The 26,790-nt window shown below is 35.9% G+C and overlaps 1 long non-coding RNA gene across 2 annotated transcripts in view; it reads left to right on the forward strand.

Annotated features, from left to right (window-relative positions):
• LOC134164005 (uncharacterized) overlaps positions 1–26,790 on the forward strand; it is a 152,779-nt gene that overhangs the window by 121,079 nt on the left and 4,910 nt on the right. For both annotated transcript variants that reach the window (XR_009964950.1, XR_009964951.1), the window contains 2 exons: positions 8,943–9,038; positions 20,715–20,805. This is a non-coding gene — a long non-coding RNA (uncharacterized LOC134164005). The remainder of the gene's footprint in view (positions 1–8,942; positions 9,039–20,714; positions 20,806–26,790) is intronic.

A 26,790-nucleotide genomic window follows, 5' to 3' on the forward strand; every position in this document is an offset into this window, starting at 1 on the left:
CAGCTCTGGTTCCTTAGAATCATAGAATCATAGAATCGTTAGGGTTGGAAAGGACCTTAAGAGCATCTAGTTCCAACCCCCCTGCCATGGGCAGGGACACCTTACTCTAAACCATATCACCCAAGGCCTCGTCCAACCTGGTCTTGAACACTGCCAGGGATGGAGCATTCACAACCTCCCTGGGCAACCCATTCCAGTGCCTCACCACCCTAACAGGAAAGAATTTCCTTCTTCTATCCAACATAAACTTCCCCTGTTTAAGTTTTAACCTGTTACCCCTTCTCCTGTCACTACAGTCTGTAATGAAGAGTCCCTCCCCAGCATCCCTATAGGCCCCCTTCAGATACTGGAAGGCTGCTATGAGGTCTCCATGCAGCCTTCTCTTCTCCAGGCTGAACAGCCCCAACTTTCTCAGCCTGTCTTCATACGGGAGGTGCTCCAGTCCCCTAATCATCCTCGTGGCCCTCCTCTAGACTTGTTCCAACAGTTCCATGTCCTTTTTATGTTGAGGACACCAGAACTGCACACAATACTCCAGGTGAGGTCTCACAAGAGCAGAGTAGAGGGGCAGGATCATCTCCTTTGACCTGCTGGTCACGCTCCTTTTGATGCGGCCCAGGATACAGTTGGCTTTCTGGGCTGCAAGCGCACACTGCCAGGTCATGTTCATTTTCTCATCAACCAACACCCCCAAAAGCAGAGTTATAATTGTTTATTCCTTAGTAATAATAGTATATTCCTAGTATATTCCTTAGTAATAGTAGTATATTCCTTGTTATAATTGGACAATGAAAAAGTTAAAGGTTGTCTAAAATAGAGGTGTTAGATTTTTGACTGAGAGGTGCCACGGAACTACAGTGTGTCCAACATCCTTACTAAAACTCAAGATCTCCTTCAAAGCTTTAGGAAGTTTTTTTATACTTAACAGAAGTTGTTTATTTAAAGAGTTGGTGCATGAAAATGAATAATGAATAATTTTTTAAATCCATAATTGCATCAGAATTAGTAAAAATTCTGTCTGCAGCTACTGATTTTTGTAAGATTTGCTGCTAATTGTATCACTGATTCATGACTAGAAAAACAGTATATTCTGTGGAATAGATTCAAACCATTAACACATTGGTTTTTCATGCTGCATTTCAAAGGCATTATAAAAAAACAATTTTTTTTTTTTTTGTACTTAACAGCCTATTTTAAGGCTGTGTCTTTGTAGAATATTTTAAATGGTGAAAAAGCCATTAATTTATCTATGGGAACACAGGTCGTCTGTGTAAAGACATAGATTTACAGTTTAATACTGGATGAGTAGCTAGCTCCATTTGGAACACTGCATGCTTCACCACAGAGAATTTGTGTTCTCAAAACACATTTACTAGCCAACAGTCTGTGTCCAAACTCAGGGCATGGGTATTCACATGCTTTATATATGTGTGCTGGTTAAAAAAAAATAAAAATACATGGAATATTGAAATTTACCAGTATATAACTGATGCTGTATCACAATAATCAAAATATCAACAGCATCTCTTTCATCTGCGAATTATATCATGTTTCACTTGCATTTTTCAATTTGTCATCAGTTGAAGGTCTGCCTTTAACTACAGAAGAGTGGACATATGGTTAATATCACAGTACTCGGAGATGGAAAAAAAACAGATACATCATCAATTCTGTATTTAAAATGTAGTAAGTAAGAACTCAGCTTTGACTAAAAAAATGTAAGCAGTCTGAAAACTGGTAGAGCTATGAAAATTACATAAGGTTTGGAGAATGAAGCTAGTTTAATCTGAAACTACTGAAGTATTACTACATTCTCTTTGAGTTTCTGATATTTAGGCATTATTTCCAGTTTAACTTCCCGTTTCTTTTCTAAAGGTAGGAATAATATTTTAAAAAAATATTAATAATATTGTGCATTATTATTTTACTACATATTACATAACACAAAATAAAAATAATATGGAAATAGGTGGAGTAAATAATAATTAAAACCTTCATATTTATGTCGTATATATTATTAGTAAATAATAATTAAAACCTTTGATTTATGAAGTTTAGCATTCACTTAAATATTCAAGGATTCAAGATAATTCAAATAACTTTGAATAAATTCTGAAACCCCTGTAAAGGGAAGAAAGAGAGGAAAATATTTCCTGACCCCAATCAGTCATCACCTTAAAATGTCAATCAAGAGAATTGATAATATTCATAATTTTGTTTTTCGTATTATGTCTGTGCCACTATGCCTCTGCAAGGCATTTCACAATGCAGATAAAGTATTGCTTTAATGCTTTTTTGAAAGTGTTATATGCCTCCCTTTTGTTCTCCATCAGATGCTTGTGATGAAAAAAGTAATTTTATAATTTAGCCTCTGCATTTTCCCCTGCAAGTTCTTTCCCTTCCAAAATAGGAAGCTGCAAAAACCTTTGTGCTAGATAAGCTTTACAAAAGTGCATATCTAGATTATAACAAATTGAAACAGACAATTCTGTTTTTTCTTCTTATTCTGGATTTTATCGGTAAATGCCTAAAAAGGTGGTCCTTAAATCTATTTGTCTGATCAGTTTTCATAAAATTTCTTTTCCTTTAAAGCTGGTCTCAATTACAAAATGAAAAAAAAAGGAACATGCTTATGATGTGTAGCTCAAAGTCTGTTATATTCCCTGGAGTGTTACAAAGCAAAAAAGCAACATTATTTATAACATAACTACCAGAAATGGGAAAAAGCTCTTCCACATATACTGAAATTAGAAATAAATCAGCTTTGGTCAAGCTGATTTCCATTTTTGTTTTGTTTCTCCCTCAGTATTCAACTGAAAATGCAAACTGCAGGAAGTCTAATGAAAACCATAACTTTAAATATTCCTGTGTACAAAAAGCAATTTCTAAATACAGTAGTATGATTTTGATTAGTAATTAGGGATCACCTGTTCAGGAGTACAAAGAATATCACGTGACATGCAATCAACTCCACCCAAGCCGAATGAGCAGCATTTCAGTTTGGATAGAGCTACCTCTGATAATCTTTTGAAATAAAGAAACTTGTAAAAGGAAGTTCACAAAGTAATAAATACATCTGAAGAAATTGTTATCCGCACAGAATTTGTACAACAAAGATGTTGAAAATGGTTGATACTACTGTGAAACAAACAGAAAAGACTGATGGTTCCAAAGATGAGGAGTGTTTATTTGCTGATACGGGAAAACGTATTTTAAAATCTTCCTAAAATCCTTCAGATGAACCTCACGATATTTTAATGTTCCTTAGTGTTTTCATCCTAAACATCTGTTGCTTTGCTGTAGTTTCATTATAATGCATTGCATGGTAATGCAATCACTCAAAAGTTAATTTTACCCTTTAATACAGTGTTGTACTCAAATTGACCGCGAACTTCTGCATGCATCTCATCTCTAATTTCTTATTTTTTTTGTTAACCAAGGATACCTACCCAGTACTTTTGAAGTAGTACCCTACAATATTAATTGCTTAGTTACTGTCCTTTTAACTACAGAGTCCACTTTCAGGTAGATCATTTGTTTAGCTTAATTCCTGTTGCTCTCTCCCTTATATTGTTGCTTAAGAAGTGTGCATTCATTCAGTTTGGGTTTTGTAATTTTCCATGTCTAGAAACTTGCCTTAAAAAAAAAAAAAGATAATTATCAATGATAGTGTATATCAGGACCAAATATATATAAGCCTTCCACAAAACTAAAGAGATATGTAGCGTTAGAAAGTCAGGAAGTATTTCTGAGGGTGTTTGCATGGATAAATGAAAGCAAAGTGTATAGTGTCCTACATCAGCTCAACGGTCCACCTAGCCTGGTACCAAGTTTGAAATAGTGGCAAGGAGTACATTTTGACAGAAGTGGATGTGATTATGGGAAAAATACTATGACAGGTACCCTGTTGCCTTCTCCACCTTCATTTTTACTACCTCAGCAAAGGCTGTATGCAGACAAGTTTGGGGAAAAAAAACCCACCAAACAAATCGGTAATGACTAATACAGTATAAAAACTAAATGTCTTCTGCTTGATTTTAAGGAACATAAATATAATAAACGTTCCCTGATAATATAAATTTAGTAATGTTTTTCTTATTCACAAGTTTATCTAATTATTACAACAAAGTATGGTAACAGGATCTCAGAGATTTGCTGAGGTACCTTGAACATATTATAATTCTGTGCAGTGGCACAGTGAAATTCAATACTGTTTAGTCACTGTAGTAAGTGTGCTTTATTCTGGTTACAGATGGTTGATGAGAACTTAAAAGAAACCAGTGAACTATCCAGCCTCAAAGTAGACTTCAACCTGACCATTTCCGGGTAACTTCATGAAAAATATACACTTTCAGCGGCAAACGGGTCAACTGGAACAGGGTGAAACTTCAGATAGTAAATAAAATTTTGTGTTTTCTACAATAAACATATCATATATTTATGTGTAAACCTGATTTTTTTTATATATATATATATGATGGTTCTGATGTAGTGAAGAGGGTGTGCAAACTATCTGCAGCTTCTGAAAGGCATTTCAAATTATTCTGAATCACATTTCCTACTACTGTATTCACTGCACCTGAAAACACTGCCATCTTCTTGCAGCTATTACTTAATCACTAGTTTCACAAATTTCGATTTGTTTCACATAAATTTCTTTAAAGTAATTCAAGGACAAAACAATGTAGTCTGTGATGTTTATGTTCCATGAAAAAGGGGTTGTTTGCAGTCAAGTGATGGGAAAAGACTGGTATCTAAGGGAACTGAGGATGTTTAGTCTGGAGAAGAGAAGGCTTGGGGGGATCTTACAGCACCCTACAACTACTTGAAAGGAGGTTGTAGTGAGGTGGGGGTCAGTCTCTTCTCCCAAGTAACAAGCAATAGGACAAGAGGTAATGGCCTCAAGCTGTGCCAGGGAAGGTTTAGACTGGGTATTAGGAAAAACTTCCTCACTGAGAGGGTGATCAGGGATTGGAACAGGCTGCCCAGGGAAGTGGTGGAATCACCGTCCCTGGAAGTGTTCAAAAAACGTGTAGGTGAGGTCTTCAGTGATATGTTTTAGTGGTGGTCTTGGACTTGATGATCTTTTCCAAGCTAGTTGATTCTATGATTCTGTGATTCTATGAAATATATTTAAGATTAAAGTAGTACCAACCTGAAGAGAGGGTTTCAGAAATGCAAATGAAAGGCAGAGGACAGCTATCACCATTGCTTACACAGATAGAATATGTGATCGAATATGTAATATCTGCCCACAAAAAATATATTGTTGTTAATAAAAGCTTTTTCTTAATTAAAGAGTGCAGAATTTGACCCCGAGAGAGTGAAAGTGGTGAAATGGGGGAATGTGCTAATAAAAGAGTAGTTAAATAACTACTGCAGTTAAATAATTAGCATGCTATTCCTCAATAGAAACAGTCATTTTGTGGTAGTTGGATGGTTTGTCAGTAGAAAATGATGAGGATTATGGTGTTGCAATTTAAGAAGTCCTATTGCGACTCACTGGTGTGTTAAATGTAAATATATGTGTGGGGCTGAGATCAAGCCAAAATCACTGTTGTGAGCAAAGTCTTCATGTAGATTGGAACCATCTTTGAACAGAGGTGCATCCTTTCTTTGTTAAGAGCTCTGGGTTTACATATAGCTATTATTCACATCCAGACACAGATCCAACTTCCTTATTGTGGCCATCTGGCTCATATTGCCATGCTGCATTAAAACTCTGTTTCTTGCTAGCTTCCCATACTTGTATCAACCTTTTGAAAAAAATTATCTTTCATTAATAGACTTCCACATTCATTTTCAATCAGGAAAAACCTTCACCCTAAGAAGTGAGCTAAAACAGCATATGCAAGCAAGTGCTGAAAATAAATAAATAAAAGTAGAACCTTTTTCCTAAGGTCTTTTTGGCTTTGTTAATAGGATCATAGGCCCATCATGATCCTATTGCAATATGCTGCTGTGGATTTAAAATGCATTTCAAATACATAAAAGGCAACATATTCATCTGGCAGGACTTGAATCTAAGGCTGTTTGTCTGGCATGTAGCATGTTCCCTGTAGTATTTGTTCATCCTCAAAGGAAGATTGCCAGAATGCATTCTTAGTAATGGACTTAGGTAACACACTAGGAATGTGTAAAATCATGTCCTTAGGCTCAGAGGCATTATTTTGCATGTTATCTCTAGTAAGACTCTGAGCAATCTAGATAGCATTAGAGCTGTTTTCCCTTGAACGTAATGGTACGCTATCACATACAGACTCAAGAGCCCTGCATATGGACTCTGGTATCACTAGGTGCAGTAATCGTACAGTGCTCAAAATATACAGTGTGTGATAGATCCCACAGGTATTTTCTTCACTTCCCACCTGTTTGAATTCATCTGAAGGCTTTTTCTTTAGGTCAGAAAAACTTCAGTCAGCTGCTGGACTCTGTAAAGCAAGTACTGTAACTTATTCCTTGGGTCCTCCCATCCTTTCCTAGAATAAATCAGCTTTGCACCATTTACACTTATGGAATTTTATCTGTTAATACCACCACTTTAAAATTTGCTCCACCTTATTTTTCATGAGTGGAAATACAGTAATAAAACCAAGTTGTGACTTGGTTACACAGCCAGAGTGTAACTGGAAACAGTAGTTGATGTAGGACAGTAGAAGGTATTCTGATACGCTCAACTCAAAATATATTTCTCCCTCTTCATGAAAGTTTCCTGTGACAGAGGAATAACTCTTCTAACATGTTGGCATATCATTTGGGCTGTAAAGAGAAGACAGAATTTAAAGTATCTCAGCATGCTTCTTTAGATCATCCTGCTGTTATAGAAGCTTTCAGGGAATCCAAGAAAATTCTGTTAGGCCATATGGAAATTTATCTTGTGATTGACCATTGGAGTGAAAGAACTGGAATGCACATTGGAGTGAAAGAATTGGTCTTTCTGTAAAATTAGGTGGATTTTTTTTTGAAAAAAAAAAAACAAACCCAAACAGAAAACAAACCCATGCAGTTTTGTCTTTATAAGGATGCCAAAAAAATATGAAGAAGTTGGACATAATGTGTGAAATTAAATGGAATTAGGAGGACAAAACTGTAATATTCAACTGTTCCTCATAAAAAGTTACTTTGAACAAATGTCAACCATAAGCTATGCATACATTTAAACTCACTAGCCGATGCTGACATGATAAACCCTTATTTTTGATACTCTAGTCACAGGAACAAATTACCATGGTGCTGTCTACATCTTTGACTCCTATTTGTTGCTTTGGTGTTGATTAGGATTAAGCTTACTGGGCCTCAGTACTTAGTCATTTTGCATTAATTCATAGCTTACTCCTCAGACTTTTTGTAAGTTTATTTCCAGATTGTGTTAGGTAAAATTTGCTTTAAGATAATAGAGGTAATAAAGACTGATGGCGTGTTTACCTAATGGAGCTATTTTGTGAATCTGTATCAAGCTTTTCCCATTCTGCCAAGAGCAGAGCATCTGTGATTATTGCAGTGTAGTTTAAAGCACTCCATTTGAGACAGCGAGACAAGTTATGCTTTTGGCTGCCTAAGTGAATCTCTCTTTCTTTCACTGGAAGTTACATGTCTGCAGTAGAAAACAGTATTTAACTCCTCAGCACTGAGGATTTCTATCAAGGCCAGAATAAGAAGTTACTTGAAGAGGAACTGTGCATTTTTTTCAAGGGACAGTGAACTTTTCAGCTGTTACCGTAATTATTATTTTCAGGTACTCTTGCAATCCTCCCTCAATAACAGTGATTCCAATTCTATAAAATTTTGTCTAAGTACAATCTAATCTGCTCTTCTCAGATATAAGGAAGAAGTTCTTTACTGCTAGGGTGGTGAGGCACTGGAATGGGTTGCCCAGGGAGGTTGTGAATGCTCCATCCCTGGCGGTATTCAAGGCCATGTTGGACAAAGCCTTAGATGGCAAGGTTTAGTGTGAGGTGTCCCTGCCCATGGCAGGGGGTTTGGAACTTGATGATCTTAAGCTCCTTTCCAACCCTAACTATTCTATTATTCTATGATTCTATATGCGTGCAATGGAAACTCTCAGAGAACTCAGGAAGGGAGAGTTCTCTAGGGTAGGGCAGCAGGTTTAAAGGTATTTCCTGTAAAACTCTGCTACGAAATCCTCACTGCAGGTAGAAACTTTCAAGTTCTTGCATTTTATGTAATCTAGGATAATATTATTCTGTCCTTGACATCTGTAGTATCCTAGACAGTACTTCAAAAAGAGTACAATGTTACGGTCCCCAGTAACATCAATTAGATGACCTGATGTAGCACTTGGTGTTATAATCTATTTTAGCTCCTTTCCCTCATGCTGTAAGGTCACTGATTGATGTTACTGTCTAAACTGAATATTAACAATAAGAGGAATCTTGATGAATAAATTCCATGACATTTTATTTTCCTGCATTAATGATACAAAATTAGACTTAAAATAAAACAAAAAGAACAATTAAAATACCTTCTGAACACATTATTAAATCTCTAGAAAAGTATATATTTTCATATCATTCCTTCTGATGTATTTTTGTTTCATTCAGGTAGAAAGACCTTCCTCAGACAGGGTTGAATACTAAATAAAAATTACAAGGGAGATGAAAGATTAAAAATGCAATCAATTTTTGAATCAACAATCCTTTTATTGTAAGCAGATATTGTTTAGCTTAAAGAGATCAGTAACAGCACTGAGGCAAACAACCATTCAGTGAGGAATCTTTCAAGTTTTCTCTGTGATACAGGAAATAAAATTGGATGGGGGCTTTCTTTTCTCTATGTGTAGCCCTTTTCATGAGAAATCATGTCATTGCTTATGGCAGTACAAGGTGGCAAACACGGCTTTATGTCACAGAAGCCCAAGATTAACCAGAGAACTTGACCTAGCTTTTTGCTTTGCTGTACTCTATTTTTTTCTCCTTCCCCAGAATCTCTGTGCTAAATGGGTTGAAGTATATCTGGTTTGTACTTCTCAGAGTGGATTCAATGTGACATGTTATGGGAAGCTCTGGCAGAAATATGTGGTAAGTAGGTCACAACAGCTATGTTGATTAGCATATTGGTGATTTACAACCACAGTATCTGTTATAATGTGACAGACGGATAACATAAAATTGTGTGTATTTGTTGGGAGAAAGAATTTTTCCAGCATGAGACCAAGCTGAGTAACCATGTTGTAGTAGCAATATATTTATTTTTCTTAAAACTGTAACCCCCTCATGAAATGTTTTTAGCCCTTAGCTTAGCCTGAGGCCAAATCCAAGGAAAGTAGCCTAAAGCTCATGATGAATGTTTACTGACTTTTGTGGTCAGTGTTTCTCAGGAGTAAATTGTAAAGAGCATATGAGCTGCACTTTATGTTTCCAGCTTCAGGCTGTGGAAAAGAGTTGGAGAAAAATGTATGCCATTTAAAATTACCCCCAAATTATGCTCACAAAATATGCTTCACCTTTTCACAGCTGTGCATACTGAAATTACTAAATACTGCATTCCGTTAGGAAGTCAAATACATGTACTTCATGTGGTTTAAATAAAATAAGAAATAAGTTCATTTAGAAAACAAGACAGATATTTCAACATGAAAATCTAGGGGCTGAAAAATTATCTTGAGAGCTTCTGGGTGAACCTTGGGATTTGACACAAGGGAAGTCTGCAGCAATCCCTTCCCTTGATTAGGAGAAGGATGTGCATTGCTTCTTTCCTACTGTCTTTATTCATGTTTCAGCAGCCTGCCACATGCAATATGCCAAAAATCGTACAAACACCCGTCTGTGTAACACACACAAATATGTGCACATGAACACACATACACAGTTCATTTCAGAAAACTCCACATAAGCTTAATAAAAACTGCTTTCTCAAATAGAGAATTTATTGAGATACACTTGCACTAGCTCTTTGCTGAACACAGAAATTTTGCAGGCTTTTCTGCTGTGACTCCTATGGTTATGATCTAGTTCCATAGTTCAATATTTTTCTGTATTAATTGCAGAGTCATCTATTTCCATGTATGTCAAAAAAAATATTATTTGACACAGAAGTCAGAACTACTAATTTCTTTCCATACAGCACCAACATGTGTGCATGTTATAATTAACCTGTGCAACATTTTGAGAGAATCTGGGTAGCACATCATTATTGGAGGTGAACTTTGAGGTTCAGGTATGATAAATTGAAGTTGATTGACTGAACACAATGAATCTTATTCCAGAAGACAATGAAATTTTTAGATAGATGTCTATCAATGAAAACTGTCTACATATTAAATTGTAAAATTTTATTGCAAGATCAACTAGGATATAATTTTAATATACATTTTAATTCCTTTTTATAATAATTTCAAAAGATTTACTTTTTTGAAAGCAAAAAAAACAAAGCAAAACATGGAAAGCAACAACTGATCTGAAAGCTGTAGTCTGAAAGCAAGTAAGTTATGTATTTCTGCCTTTGCATCAGGTAAAAATCAGAAATCAATTTCAATCAGATCTTCAGTGAATAGCACACTGGTCTACATGAGAAATAAACACATTGACACTGATTAGAACTGGCTTTTGTCATTATATTATAAGTACATAAAACAAGGAAACACAGAGTACCGATCAAACTAAGTCCATCTACTTCTTTTAAACCCTTATTTCAACACTGAAAACTATCTTATGTAAATTGAAGGGAATTGCAAACCGTATCATACATTCAACTGCAATGCAGCCTGTTCAATTTATAAAAGTCTAGGCATCTAATGTTTTGCTTATGTATAAGATCATCCAGTTCCATTCTTCTGGATAAGCTTAGGGTAAAAACTGAGCTCCTTCCACTTACATACTTTGCAGTAGATTTTTCTAGTAAAGTAGAAAAAAAATTATTATTATTGTTATTATAGGAATAAAACATTATTATTATTATAGGAGTAAATCAATCTCTAATAGGAGTATATTACCAAGCGGTTTGGGTGAAGGGGTTTACATATAGAAAAAGTTATTGAAATAGAGCTTTCATATTTTCAACAGATCCACTTAATACATACATATATAGTTAGGTGAAAAGATAATTTTCCAATCTTGACACTGACTAATTCCAATTTATGAAGGCAGAAGGTAACTCTGTATATTACTGTGCTGACCACATATAGCAGGAAAGGACATATAAACCTCCATAATGCTGCTCAGCCCAAATCAGCTGAATCAAAAAATGGTCAAAGGTTGCTTTTGGATTGATGGACCTGACCAAATTAACAGGAAGAAATAAGGTTTCTGTTTAAGGAATGGGTTGGCATAATTTATGTCCCTCAGCTGAGGCAGTGTTTTACAACAGACAAAAATGCTGAACTGTACAACTGTAGATGACCTCGGCTTGGTTTAATTAGCTTATCTATATATAATTCCATTATGATAATAAAATGTTTAAGGCCAATTTGCCCATTCTGAGCTTGCCTCAGTTGCCTGCAAAAATATACACATATATTTTTACATATATGTATACATATTTGCATGTAGGCACACATATGTATGTATGCATAATAATTATTAAAATAAATATTGATGTATATATATTTAGGAACTCTTATTGAATACTGATGAATCCTCGATTTTTTAATTATCTTTCAAATGTTTTATTATTTATCATTAACATGAAATATTGATAATAACCTTTATTTTTTAACTTCTGTAGCCTCACTCTTTTGTACATTTACGGATACCACTGGGTGATTTCTTTTTTTGCCTTAAATATTTGGGAGCATATTTGTAAATCAATCCTGCAGGGTCCAGTGCAATCCTGACAAAGTATAAGCACTGGGACAGCAAGCAAATGCATCCTCAATACATGCACCTCATTTAGCTATGACTGACAGGTGCAAAATGCTACTGAATCAGAAATGACAGGTATAATAATGGCAAGCACAGGAGATTCACAAACCAGATTTTCTTGGGAGCATCATCTACAATGGATGTTCCCATATGCCTAATATGGGAATATCTAATTACAATTTTCATGTGTTAAAACAAGGGAAAATATTGATAGAATAAAATAGAAATCCCCAAAGAACAGAGCCCAGATGTTCTTCATAGTGATTTTAGCCTTAGGAAAGTTTGGGAAACAGAAGTGGCAAGAGGCTCTGGATAAGTTTTCTGGGTGGTATGCAAAGAATTACATACGTAATTCCAGCTGGTTTTAATGGGACATGTCTAATTTCTTATGTACCAGGTTGAAAAATTACCCACAGACTTTCAAAGAATTTACTTTCATATAACCTTGCTTTTAAAACAGATTCTTCAGGTGGAAGCATTCAGTGATAAGAAGCAATCTGAGACAGAGTAGGTCTTTTGCTTCTATGATAGCAAATAAACTTAAAATGGAAAATCTGCAGAAAGAAACAGGCTCTGCCTCTGTAGTGATGGTGACATTCCCTTGTCCTGGCTTAGACCATTGTTTGAATAAGTGGAATTCTAACTAATCTGAGCTTTTTGACCAGAGAGAGATCACTACAGGCCTAGCGATTACACCTTTCTTCATTTGATGAGACGTAGCATTTAAAGAGACCTTTCAGGTCATTATGCCCAGTTCCACCTGCTAGCACAGGCAAACATGTCGCATAAAATTAATATCAATCATGTAATTAAAAAATCTTGGAGTCTATGTTTTAATACGCAGGAGTTTTGTTTACCCCTCTTGTGATATACAAACACACCAGAACAAGATTTAGACTTTTATTTGAGAAGAAGGAGTTTCACAAAGCTGTTTGCAGTGAAATAAAGGGAGGCTCAAGCGCTGATTTACTCTTTTGGAAAGACAGTATTGAGAAACAGAAGAGAGACTCAAACCCACATCTGTACCACCCATTTCTCTCTTTCTGTTATTCTTGTCATGTGCAAAGGTGTTTTTCCTGATCCTTCCGCTTTTGTTGCCATTAATTTACATTTTGAAAAATAGTTTTTTTCTGAAAAGTTAGGGGCCATAAATTGGTTCTTTATGACCCTTCTAGTCCATTTGGCTGTGGAGTGAAACAGGATTCAGCCTGAAAGGGAAAAGCAGCTGAGAGTGACAGTGAATTTCATAAAGGGCATATAAGAGGCTGCAAGAAAGAGCCTGAATCATCCCCCATCTCTGCTTCTGAGTTATTGGGCCACATCTCACTCAAAAGATTAAACATTTTATCTCACAGGTCATTCCATTTTATTGCAGCATTGCCTTTAGCAATGCTATAGTTAAGGTTCTGTCAGTGTTTCTATTATAGGCCGCTATTTTCTGGAATTTATAACTTAGGGCTAGAAATTCCCTCTGGGTTAAAACTTGGCAATAGCATAGAAGGAGTTTTTTTCCAGCAGAGAATTTTCCCCCCATCCACTCTTCACTTTTCAGCCTATATTTGAAGTAGATGGGAATGCCATAAACAATATACTTACTAACTATATTTCTTCTACCTAGATCCAAGCATTTTCGAAAGGTATATAGTTCTTAATGCAAAAATGCATGCCAGTGAGATCTGAGAATCAATGAGATGCTAGAAACGCAAAATGGGTACTCTGCATGTGTGTATGTCTGTGTGCACATGTGAGCATCTGTGCATGCACACAGTCTCGCATTTTGCACAGCAAAAATAAATTATTAAATACCATGTTGAAATGATGATCAAACAGCTAGTGAACTCTTAGTGGAATTAATAGCACACAATTGCAGATACATGCAGCCTTCAATCGCTGTTGCATACAGGTTGGTTCAACTACATTCAGTGATCCACTTCTATGATTTTACAATGGAGATTTTTAATTTAAAATGATTTAAAAAAATTAAAAATCTTTTGAATAAGAAAATTAAAACTGAGATGGTTATAGGAATTGCTTTGCAATAAATTTGTCTCAAGATCCAACCAAAAACAATGAGTCTAAAATGAACTAGAAGTAATGAGAAGTATGAAATCAGGGTACATAATTTAATTGTTTTTTACCTCCCTATTTATGCTAAGACATGTTTTATGTCTTAAAACACTCGATAAAAGATCAGCTGCTGAATAATGAAGGAAGTAATGTGTCAGGGCAGACAAGACATCCTTATTTAGCAAAGCACACAAACACATTTCCAAGATCCTTTCTGAAAGGAGACCTACTCACACAACCCATAAGCAAAGATTAGTGCAAGGAGCAGGGGTTGAGAAAAGAATACTGAAAAGACCTTAAAGCAACTTAGGAAATGGAATAGGCATGAAAGAAAGAAAATCAGTCAAGGATGGTATCACTGGGAGAGAAACGAAAACAACATCTGGTAAGCAGAGAAAAGGTAATTGTGGGAAGTGGAGAATGAGGTAATGGTGGAAAAAGACAAAAAAGGTAAACCAGCCTCTTATAACTACTTTTCTTGACCGCCATAGTCATCAAATTTAAATTTTAAACTGATATACTCTTCATAATAAAAATACAGGGAAAAATGCAAAAAAAAAAAAAAGAAACAGGAGGGTAATGAGGCTAAAGTTAGAGAAAATAGGTCCTGTCTATTTTTAGCTCAGTGGTTCAAAGCCAGCGTATATCCATAGTGACTGAGAATTATTTTCATCTGTTCTGGCTGTTTCATGAAATTTGATGATGTTCGTTCATTTACTGCTGCACAGCTAACCATACCATGGGTGCTTCCTTCAGAGCTAATACAAAGTGGCAACTTCGAAATTTCAAAAGAGATGAGGGCTCTAGAAAATGGACTAACCTCTTCCCTTGCTCACCTGGTGTTGTCAGAACTGAGTGAAACAGATTGTTTGGTTAGTGTAAACAAAATTATATTGTTGCTGCTCTCACTTAGCTCACAGTAGGCCTCTTATTCCAGCATCTCTTATGATAACATTAATATAAAGTAAAAGAAAGGTGGTGTAGAGAGTCAGCAGAGAAAAGTCATGCCTTAGTAAACCAATTACGCTTGTCACAAGTTTTCCTTCTGAAAGTGCATTCATATAGGTGTTTTAAATCTCACAGTGATACTCTGGCAGAGCACATTCCTAGAAATGAGCACTCTGGAATATGATTTGTAAAGTGCTTCCGTTGTTTCTTCTATAAGCAACAGAAGAGAGAACAGAATCCTGCAGGGAGTGTAACCATAGGAAATTAACTGTACTTTTCCTGTCACAGTCATCACACTATTTTCAAATGTCAGATCACAGAAGTACTACCTAGGGAACCCAGATTTGGATGACCTTAGCCAAGATAACAACATAGTGGCTACATCAGCCTCATATCTGTAAAACAACTATATAATTAATGTTGAGACAGACATAGAAGCTATTGGTCTCAGCACACTTTATGGGGGGATATGTAATTTATTTAACAAAAGGTAAAAAGGTAGATAAGTATGTGCAATTTGCATCCTTGTCTCACGTTGCCTGTATTCTTCTTACATTTGCTTCATTTAATAAAATCTCTGTAAGAAAGCAATTGTGGACATATTGTTTAAAATGATCCTTTTCCTCTCTCCAGCTGACATTGAGGATGCTATTACACAAAAAATAAAAAGAATCAAAGAATAAAGAAGATGAAAATTGTGCGATCATCTTACATAACATGGTTAATATAGTGTATTTTTTAGTCATTTTTATGTGCCATATGTCAGCACAAACTGAAATCCAGATTCTCTTCCTACTGCTTGAAACTTATGGAGTACTTAAGTAAAGTTGTTTTTCTCCTTCAAAACATTTCATTGAAACACAAATGACTTTCTCTCTCTTAATGTTGCCAGAAGAACTCTCACACCATGTAATTACATCTCTGTTTTAAAGTACTTTTCTCAACAAACACAGGCTTCTAAGTTGAAGACTGCATAATAGATGTTATTAACTATACATATAAATAGAATATGTCTTGAAAACATTATATTTGCTGAAGGAGTTTGCCTTTTTCCAAAGTCATCTCCTTATTAATGACTCATGAGTTTCTTTTCTATTATTTAAAAATAATGCAATTATAGGCTATTCTGGAATAATTTGATGTATCTTATGTTCATATTCAAACCTATTAATTAAATGAAGCAAAGTATTTATAATGTGCTGTATGCTTCTATTATTCAAGATAATCCTTTTAATCCTGTTTTAATTGGAAGGCAGAAGTTAATCCCAACAACATCTCTCTAAAAACAAATATTAATAAACCTTTTTCAGTCTTTGGTCTCCCTTGTCACCTGTCCTGGAAGTGATGAGTGAGTTTTCTAGTTTATGTGGTAAACAGTGGAGATGCAAAGCAGGCAAAATTGCTGGTTTGTATCTAAGGCCACAATAACAAAATGTGGAGGTAAAAGCACTGTAAAGCATTTTCCTGTACAATTTAAAAACTAAGCACTGCTCAGTGACACTTCTGAACTCCTGAATCTTTCTGATGCTGCAAACTAGCACTAGACCTATGACTAGAGAATATCAACTGGGTGGAAGTTATAGTGTGTTGTGTAATACAGCCAGCATTTCCATGTCAAGCTGTAGTTTACAGGCCTCCAGTACCTGGTAATTTTTTGTAATTTGACTTGGTTTTTGGAAACCAGCAACATCATAAAGAGGCCATGTTGAATGTGCAGTTTTGGATTTGCAACACAGTGCTATGATCTGCACATATGGCCAGTCACCAGAAACTGGAAAAAAAGAAGTTGTTTTTTCCCTGCTGTGAGCAACGGTTTTGAACATAACTCACACCGTTTTCACGCTGGCTTTCCTCCCTTTTGCCCCAAAACACAAGCACAAACTGAGTTTCTGCAGTTCCTTTGGGTAAAAGAAAACCATGCTGTGTCTACACAAACCCAGAGGTTGTTTTTTGTCCAAGGACACATGTCTAAAATAGATCATCCTGCTAGGGCAAGCATTTGTTTTTTTAAGATATGATTCATTGCAGTTGGAAAATTAAAAGGATACTGAACTTTAGGGATTGCAACACACAAGCTAATTTTCTTTTGGAAGCCCAGACTGATATTTAGGTTAATTGTTTGTTTCACTTTCTTAACATAAACCACTTAAAAGTAAATAATGCTTTCCCTAGAAGCAGGAACTTCCTAAGAATAACAGTAACATAACTGTATCAAAATAAAGGTTTGAATATAGATGTAAACCGGGGAGTCATTTATATATTCTATGTAGATTCTTTATTTCCTAAATAATACCTGCACAAACCCCAACAAACTTAAAAGTATGAGTTGGTGGTCTGCCAAGTGAAGAAAAGATCCATTTAAGGAGGATCAAAGTACTGAAAACTCTAAATTACCTTTTTGGATAGAGTACATTAAGAATACCCTTTCTATTTTAAAAAGTTTAAGTCCTGTCAGAGATTCTAATTTCCAACAGTGAATGTGCTAGAACAAGCTGATAGATGAAAAAAAAAGTAATGAGAACAGGATACTGTACATGAAGGAATTCCAAAGTAATTTAAGATTGAGTGGTTGAACGTAACACATATAAATGAGTGGCTAACATAAATATACAGTCTCTGATTTAAACTGGCCACTATGCCAGAAGACTAGATGTTAGCAGATGTGTTTTTTTTCTCTCTCCTGTAACTGAAAAAAGAATCATCCAGGGAAATACAGATCAACACCTTTCTCAGTACCAGGAAAACTAAACAAAATAATAGGTGAACGCCAGATTTTCGAATGCAAAGAGGAACTGTTAGAGTATGGACAAACAAGCAGAGTTCCATGAAGAAAAACTGTTTCTCAAAAGAGAATGGGTTAAAAAGGAGTTTACTTGGAATTTTAAATTTCTTATGCTAAAATCCCATAGGCATGAGTAGGTGGAGAAATAAAGCTATACGTAAAAATGGTATTAAGAGTAGTAATGGACAGTTGAAGCACGCTGAAATATTAAAATGACTTCTTAAGGAAAGTGGAAAGAGCTGGTCAGTGAGGCAGGAAATTTTTCATTTGACACAATATCTAGATGGGTCAAACCAGAAAAATGTGAAGTACAATAGAAAAGAAGTTCAACAGGTAAGATGATGGTAGATGAAGTTCAGTGTTGTGATGTGAATGTAAAGCATTCTGATGAATGTAAAAAGCACTGCAGTTAGTGAGTGTCTGAATTAGCAGTGAGTGCTCTGTGCAATCATTGTAATAGTTGATTGAAAACATTCTATATGTAGTAGAATTTTAAAAAGCAAGCAATGTGTGAAGAACTATCTTTAAAAAGAGACAAAAAATTGTATCTGAAATACTCCATTAAATAAATCAGTGCTACAGCTTCATGTTGAATACCCTTGTCTGAATACTATCCCTCCTAAAAGGTAAAAACGTATGACACATTTTGGAACTTGTTGTCAAATTACAACAAAACTGTAAAAATGAAGATGTATAGAAATGAACAGAATGGAGAGAATATACCAGACATTACATAATACCAGTAACAAAAGACTTGAAAAAACCTTACATATATAAGTTATGTGAGTTTTTGTTTCCTAAACTTACTCGTTTAGTAAGTTTTGTCAAAGTTTTTTCTAAACCTAGAGAAATGCTAAGCTCCATGAATCTCATTTTCACAAGGAATTGTCAAATTCAATAACTTAGTGGGATTAATAATTTATATACACAGTAGATAATACAGAAGTGGAAGGGTTTCAGAATGATTTCATAGAATGAATTCTACATAATGGCAGATTTTGAGAAAGAGGTGCCCATGGACACCAGGGAATTTTAGAGTTAATTGAAGATTGTGACTGCTTCAGAAACAGAACACCAGACCAGAGGTACTGTTGATTAATACCTTGTTTTCCTACCATAGGTTGCTGGACTTGAGCCAAATCTTCTTGAAATAACTGTGCAGCATTAGCAGCTATACACTGAACCTGCAGGTAGCTTGACAGCATAGCAAAGACAACTTGGTTAATGTGTGAAGCATGACAATAGCAGAAGCCAGCTACCAGGTTACCTAGTAGCATGCTGGAGCAGGCAACTTGAATACCGTGCTGGACAGCTGGAGAAGAAATGAAGAACATTTTCTTCCATTTGTCACCCTCCCCCATTTGTAACCAGGGTTACAAATGTGTCTTGCAACACAGTTCTTCTAATTAAAAGCTTCTGAGATTAACAGTATGTTATGCTGAAGAACAGCGATCATCCAGCACTGAAGTCTGCTTCCAAGTCTCCTCTATCCAGATAAGCTAGAGGGTAGAAGAAGCATGACATCTACTGAGGTGCAAATTTTTGAAAGACGTAATTTTTCACTTATCATGATATTTAAAGCCAATCTTTCTTTTCTTCTGCATCCAGGTATAGAACTATGAGTTGGAACAAGCTGGCATTTTTTGTTTGCTTTAACAGGCAGGTGGCTTGCCCATAATTTCCATTCTAATAGTAATGGATGCCCCCAGGCAATGAATCATTTTTTATTGCTTACAAAAATGTTGAGGATTTATCCTGTTTGTTTTCTTAATTCTTTTGTTTTCCTAGACACCATTTTATGAGTGTGAAGATGAAGATGTACAAGATTTAAATTTTCTTGCACCACTACATTTTGCTTTTACAGTCTTCTTTCATGCTTTCACTTTCCATTTTTTTGAAATGGAAATGTATATGTTGTTATGGATCTCTGGAATGAGTTTATGCAAATATCAGTACCAAAATTTAAAGTAGTATTTCTTAGTGCAATTTGTTATGCAGTGCTGCTTCAGTAATGATTTGTTGATTGAAAAGATTATGAAAAAAAGTCAATAAATTGAATTTTGGGAGGAGTCCAGTGAAGTGCTGAAGTTATTTAGGGAAACTTTTTTCAGTTTAAATATGAGACCTTTCAGAATATCTTTTATCATACCAGCCTCATTCACACAATTGTGGTAGCGCAGTCTAAATTTTGAACTGTGAAGCTTTCTGTCAGCACCAAGTTCTTATCTTATGAATCCTATAAGTGTATGTAGGTTTGCCAGTTTACATAAAGATGGTGTTTCATACTCTTTTAATTACATTTTTTGGAGGCAGGAGCAAGGAAGCAGTATTCACAAGTACAAAAATGAGCATACAGACACAAGTCACCATACTGCTGCTAGTCTCCTCAGCCTCAGCCTCCAGTCAGTGGTGACAGACAGGTTATTCTAGAAGATGATTTAAAATTTAAGCTCCTGCACTCTTTCTTCTAACGGAAATAATCTCTCCTGATTTACACTAGAGGGAGCCTGCTGAAGTTAGCCTTTGGGGATAGCCACTTCAGCAAGGATCGCTTCAAAATCAGTGGTATCGATATAGACTTTACCTAAAACATATTATACAGTAAGATACCACAGAAGTATCCAACTTTAAAGCAATGGAAGAGTGCTTGTAGTTAAAGTAGATTAATCAGTGCTTGGTGTAGACTGCCATAATGTTAACTGTGTAGACCAAATTGGTTCAAGAGGTTAAATAGTCTCTGAGCCAACTGTATTAGGAGAAGGTAAGATTCTGGGCATTTCAGTGTTTTCTGAGAAAAGGTGACTACATAAATTTTGAAAGAACTGTATCCTTTCTGTTTCATTAATTAGTTTTTTTTTGTAGCTGTCACCCACTAGTCATCTTAATTAATCATTATAAACAAATGATGCACAACTGAATTGGAAGATACAGAGAATGCTGAGGAAATGAAACTGCAAACAGCACACAATGCTTCTGATCAATCATCTCCTAATTTTCAAAGTCTGCCAAGAGATGCCAACCCTTAATGTTTATTTGTGCCATGGTGATAAGAAGTGCTCTTAATGGTAGTTCCCTCATGTTTTGTTTTCTCTCTCCAGGGCCTCGTTTTAAATAAGAGGCTCCGTTTTCATGTATTTTTATGATGAAGCATTGTAGCTAAATGAATGTCATGGGACACCTCTTAAACAAGTAGGCCACAGAGGAGCAAACCTGTTAAAAGAATATATTTCCTCTTCATATAGAAAAACAAGTCCTGTGTAATGAATGCTTGCACTGAAACTTCATGCACATTTAAAGTGTAGTTTAAAGAAGTGTTGCTCGTAAAGGGAAATGACCTAACAAGATTTTTGTATAGCAAGCAGCGTTACACTATAGCATACACTGGGACCTTTAATAATACACACTAATTACAGAATTATATGGTTTGAAAGAATTGTTTTCCTGTCCACTTTAGAAGGCCTTCAAACAAGCTTCAGCTCCCTGATTGCTAAGGATCTATAGAGTACTGTGCACAAGCAGTAGTGTGTACACAGGTGGTTATGTGTGTATATAAAGATTATAAAGTAGAAGCTGCAGGGATGGAGTTCTCACTTCAAAACAGTTTTACTATAGCCACACCATGCACTTTGTCTACAAAAATATTTACACCTTGAAATGATCAGGGCCAGAGGCATCCTATGAAACTTTAATTTCCATTGATAATATGAGTTTACGAGAGGGAGAAGATCTCTGAAGCTCATGAACTCTTCAAGGCTGTAGGAGACACTAAGAGGCCAGGAATGGGCAGGCACCCTATGGAGCCAAGCAGTGAGGGCTGGAACTGGGGACTGCCTGCAGCAACATCTGCAGCTCTGTGAGGTGCCTTAGCATCTTTGTCTGCAAACACAAATCTTCCATTGATTCAGTGGGGTTTGGATCAGGGCCCCAAACTCCCAACAGTCAGTGCAACTGGAAATAAGACCCCAAATGTATAACTATTTTTAAAGTATATCAGTAAAGATTTATATGTTTAAAAAGACATATATGCAGTTTTCTCTAACAGCATAAATCTGTTCGAATTTTCCTGTCCTTGTTCACTATTACATTACTTTTTTAAAGTAGTTAAAATTGTTTTTCTGTTTTTACATTCAGTTCACATCATTGACAATCTGTTATTTTTTGCCTTGCTGAAGAATGAAAGTACCAAACAACCCTGCAATAAGAGTAGCTTGGTAATTATCCTCTTCCCATACAGCTCCCAACTGATTGTTACACTGCAGAAGTTATATTTAAAGAAATCACATTTTATTAAGTATTGCCAGAAGACAAAAGAACAGAAAACAGCAAAGAAGAAAAATGGTCACCAAGATATTTACTGCTGAGGAATGTGTGCTGTATTTTTTGCCATTTGCTGTATTTATTGAAAAATCAATGATAGAACTCTTCCAGTGTGACTGCTGTGTGACAAACTCTTATTATAGGCTAACATTCCACTACACCAGTTCATTTATGTAAAACTTTTTGCTGGAGTGGCAAATATCGATAAGATTTCACAATGAAAAGCAAAAAAGAACACTCTCTTCAAAGGGGAAGGGACATCACTGACAGCACAGTTCATTAAAAGGCTGGAAAAAATGTGTGAGGCATGATTTGCAGTATAAAATAAACTAGTTTGTGGTTGTTTTGCAAGGTGCAAACAAATCTTTTATTCACAACATTGGTAGATTTTTTAGAGCATGTTTGCGTTTACATATATATGCTACAAACATACCATCCACACAATATTGCAATTTGTGCCTTTAGTGGGAAAGTTGTTAGAATTGCAATTCTAATGTTGTGGAAAGATTTTAAATGTTTTAGTGATTACTTCTCAGCTGAGGTGGCTGTATGTTTTTAAGCTTTTTCATCACACAAAAACTGTTGAACTGCTCTGGAGAAAACTCATGTATGTGTTTAGTGTGAGTTGTGATTATGTCACCCAGCTTTCTCTCTTAGCAAGAAATGATGCTAGATCAGCATTTACAAAATTAGCAAGAAACAAAATGTAGACATGGAGGTGACTCACTTTGTGTCCATGAATATCATTGTAGGCATAGTAGTGAGTTGAAGGTGAAATAATGAACGGCCTTTAATATTCAGCATTTAACTGCATTTCTGACTATCACTGAGCTTTCAGACTGGTATCCTCCTGACAGTTTCAAAGTGGTTTTGACCGTGTTCAACTCCTTTCCCTGTAGGGGGTTAATCTCATAAAGATTTCAGCCACACAAGTACTAGTGTCAGGGGTATAATGATCACTTTGAAGTTTGTTTGCTTTCCAGTGCATTTAAACACTTTAAGCGTTCCAGAAATAGGATTAGATGCCCCAGTGAATTCATTTCATTTACCCCCAGCAGTGGTTTTCCAATACTATATGGTGTTTACATGGTATCAATTTAGTGGCATGCTGATTTCCAAGATTCATTCCCTCCCCTATCAATTTTCTACCTCTTGATCCTACTTGAAAATTGCTGGGACATGGGGCAAATGATACGGACAAAAGGAATATTGAGATTCTTGTATCTTCTTGTTTCAAATATCTTTCTGGGATTTTCTTCTATGGAATTCTTCAAAAAAAAAAAAAGAATTTAGTGACAAAAAGTCAGCTGTTAGAATATATAGATTTTTGACTTCTGAGAAATGTTACAAGTTTAAATCTGAAAAGCTTATTCCTTCCGTAAGCAGACCATACTTCAAATAGTGATTTATAATTTTTTTTTGTCTGAGTTACAGATTTTACACATTACAAAAGTTATACATGCATTTTAGGTGAGAAACCATGAGCACTGGGCACACAGAATTGTCTTGCTTTTTTCTAAGCATTTAAGCGCGTTATACAGGAAAAGGGAAATTCACTTGACTTTTCTTTGTGCTTGATATTTTTCTCCCTTTTAAATCATTTTACACAAACTAAAAAGCCCCAGAATCCACCTCAAGGAAATGATCTTTTAAACTTTATACTGTAAACCAAAATCCTTTCATTCCAATATCAGCCTTAGAAAAAGAAGTTATTAAATATTCTTGTTTGTTAGTGGAAAAGGCATTCTGAGACAGTTTAACAATCTGTGTTTCAGCTACCAAGTGTGCATTCTAAATGTTCCCTCCCTCTTCATATCTCTCAAATTCAGCAGCCCGAGTGGGAACTCTATGTATTAAAAAAAGAACAAACCTTGGAAAATAGCATTTTCAATTACATCACAGTCAATATTTTCTGACTTCATGTGTTTAAAGAAAATGAGGAGCGGTTTTTGCTCTAATTCGCAGTTCTATACGATCCAATTCAGCCCCCAAATCAGCACATAAAATGCGGACCTATGGACACTTTTTATATATTCTACTTGAATGGGAAATACAGAAATTTCATCCTGTCATGGAAGAAGCAGTAGACTGGCATCCATTAGCAGGTGATTTCTTGAAATTTGCATGGGTAGCAAGATACTTTGAAAGCCCAGGGATTCTGCAAAAATCTCTAGGCTACCTGTCTTAACTAGTACCTTTTTCCATTATACACTTAATTTTGCTGTTTCATAATTTCATTTATGAGAAGCCAATTGAACTCGAGATAGGGGAAACACATGTCCCTGAAATCTCCTTGCTCTTTAACATCCGACTTCTTGTCCCAGACAACATCTATATATCTGTATCTACATCATCTATATCTATCTGATTACAGTCCTACTGAAGCTTTTTGATACCCTAAGCAAAGGAATTTACATGAATTTAGTGAGGAAAATCAACTGTGAGAGCAGCTCTACTTCTTTTGTCCATGAATACTTAGCGGATTCTAGATATTTTCATTGCTTCTTCCACACACAGTGAGATTCTATACTTTTCCACAGTCTTGCCATTTAGCACTTATTCCAGAAGTATTTGCTACTGCCACATCTGTCCCACTTTTCACTATCATCCTCATGCTAAGTTCTCAGTGAACTAGGTTCTCCACATTTCTTGAACTGGACTGAACTCTCCTGGGACAAAAATTTTCTTCTTTTTAATGTATTATCAGAAAATTAAACTTAGCTGAGATTTCTTATGTCCTCTTTTTTTTTTTAAGTTTATTTTGTTGAAGTGGGAATTTAGCATACTCCCAGGTGTTCATGAAGAATTCAAAGAACAAGGGGAAAAAAAAGTCTATTATCAATTAGAAAGGGCATTTTTTCTGCAGCATTCCACCTCTAATGTTTTTTTTTTCCATAGTTAAGTATCTCATGCTGCTGCAGAATCAGCTAAATGGCTTATATTTGGGGCAATAAAGGGTTTTTCACTTCTATTACTAAAGGGAAATATTAGGGAGGTCTTTAACTGTACATGCTATATGACCAAACACCACTTAAGCCAGGCTCTGCTTCCTAAACAAGTATTTAATCTCCTCATTAAAGATATATGAAACTAGAAATCAATGAGCACTGGTGGTTAGAGCTTTTTAGCGGAACTAATGGCTACACCTTGTCCAACATTAGAAACTTCACTTGTGGTTTACAGCTGCTACACATGGAGAAACATGAACCTAGAAGGAAAGACTTTCAGTTGTGCTGATAGTTACGTTAAGAGTTCTGGATAAGCTGGTCACATAAATACATAGCATAAAAGATTGAACGTTTTCACTTCACATTTCAATCTCTTAAAAGACACTGAGCTCTTGCTATAAGCCTCTAGATAAAAGCAATAAAAATTCTGCATTTTGTATAAAAACTACATTCCCTCTGATAAAAATCCTTCTATGGCAGCAACAATCACAAACTTGAAATGCAGAGGCTGGGAACAGTGTGAACTGGAGAGTGTATGACAAGATTTGACTGAATATATGCAGTGTAGATATGATCTATTTTGTTTTCAAAACAAACAATAGACAAAAAAATTAACCATATGGACAGAATAAACCCACATAACTGGTACCTTTTATTTTTGATTTTATATCTGATTTCCATCTAAATGATTTGCAGAAGAACTGCTGCAAAATGTGTTTTTTCAAACAGTTCAAAGCACCTGAAATAATTTAAGAAGGTACTAGAGTGCACCAAAGTGCTTGTTTTGCATCTTGAACCTGCAAGGTGTATTGCCCGTCTTGTGTCAAGCATGCAAATATGTGGCATTCAAAGCCAAACCTTTTTTTACCACCACCACAAAATTCAGGGGTTTTCCATTACAAAGAATCTCACTTGTTTTACAGGAGAACAGTTTTGCCTGAAAAGGATTGCTCTTTTAATTAGACTGCTGCCCAACCTAAGCCAACATGGGATAGTTCAGACAGAAATGAGTGATATATTTCTCCCCCTGTACACCATACATTTGGAATTTCAGAAGTAGCTATTTCATTGAGACAAACAGATACCCATTTTACCCACATACAGAAAGTCAATACTTAGGTACAAAACTTCAAACCTAAGAGGTTATCATTTTGCATAAAATCTTAGTGTCTTTGCAGAACATCAAGCACAGATCAATGGACATGATGCATTCCTGATTTCAGTTAAGCTGGAACAGGATTACACAGGTCTAAATAATGTCTTAAATAATGTCTTTCAGTTGTCTTTTCCTACAGTTATCCATGATCCTTAGTTACATCTTCTAGTGGTTTAAACCCAGCCACACAGCTTGTTCGCTCACTCCCCCCCCCTTCCTCCCTCCCCCTACTCCCGGAGGGACGGAGAGGAGAATCAAAAAGAATGAAACTGCTGCTACCATCAATAATAATAATGATAAAAGAAATAACAAGGGAAGAGAATACAACACCTCACCACCTGCCGACCGATAACTCGCCCTCACCCAACCCCCCGCCCCGACCGAGCACCGACCCATACCTCGTCCAACCCCGCAGTGCACTGGCCATTTCGGGTAACTCAGTTACATCCTGGACATGACGTGCTGTGGTATGGAATACCTATTTGGCCGGTTTGGGTCAGGTGTCCTGTCTCTGCTTCCTCGCAGCTTCCCCTCCTCCCTGGCAGATCATGAGACTCTCAAAGCCCTTGGCCAGACCAAACATTTGAGCAGTAAGTAAAAACATTGGTGTTATCAGCACTGTTCCCAGGCCGAAAGTCAAAACCACAGCGCTGCAGCAGCTACTAAGAAGGCGAAAAATGGCTGCAACTGCTGAACCCAGGACACACTTCCTTAGTTACTTTTTCCTTTGGAGAAAGCTTCAACCCTAATTTT

The sequence above is a fragment of the Pezoporus occidentalis genome, unplaced genomic scaffold (genome assembly GCF_034315485.1).
Source record: "Pezoporus occidentalis ecotype Australia unplaced genomic scaffold, CSIRO_AGI_Poc_V1 ctg21, whole genome shotgun sequence".
NCBI lineage: Eukaryota > Metazoa > Chordata > Aves > Psittaciformes > Psittacidae > Pezoporus > Pezoporus occidentalis.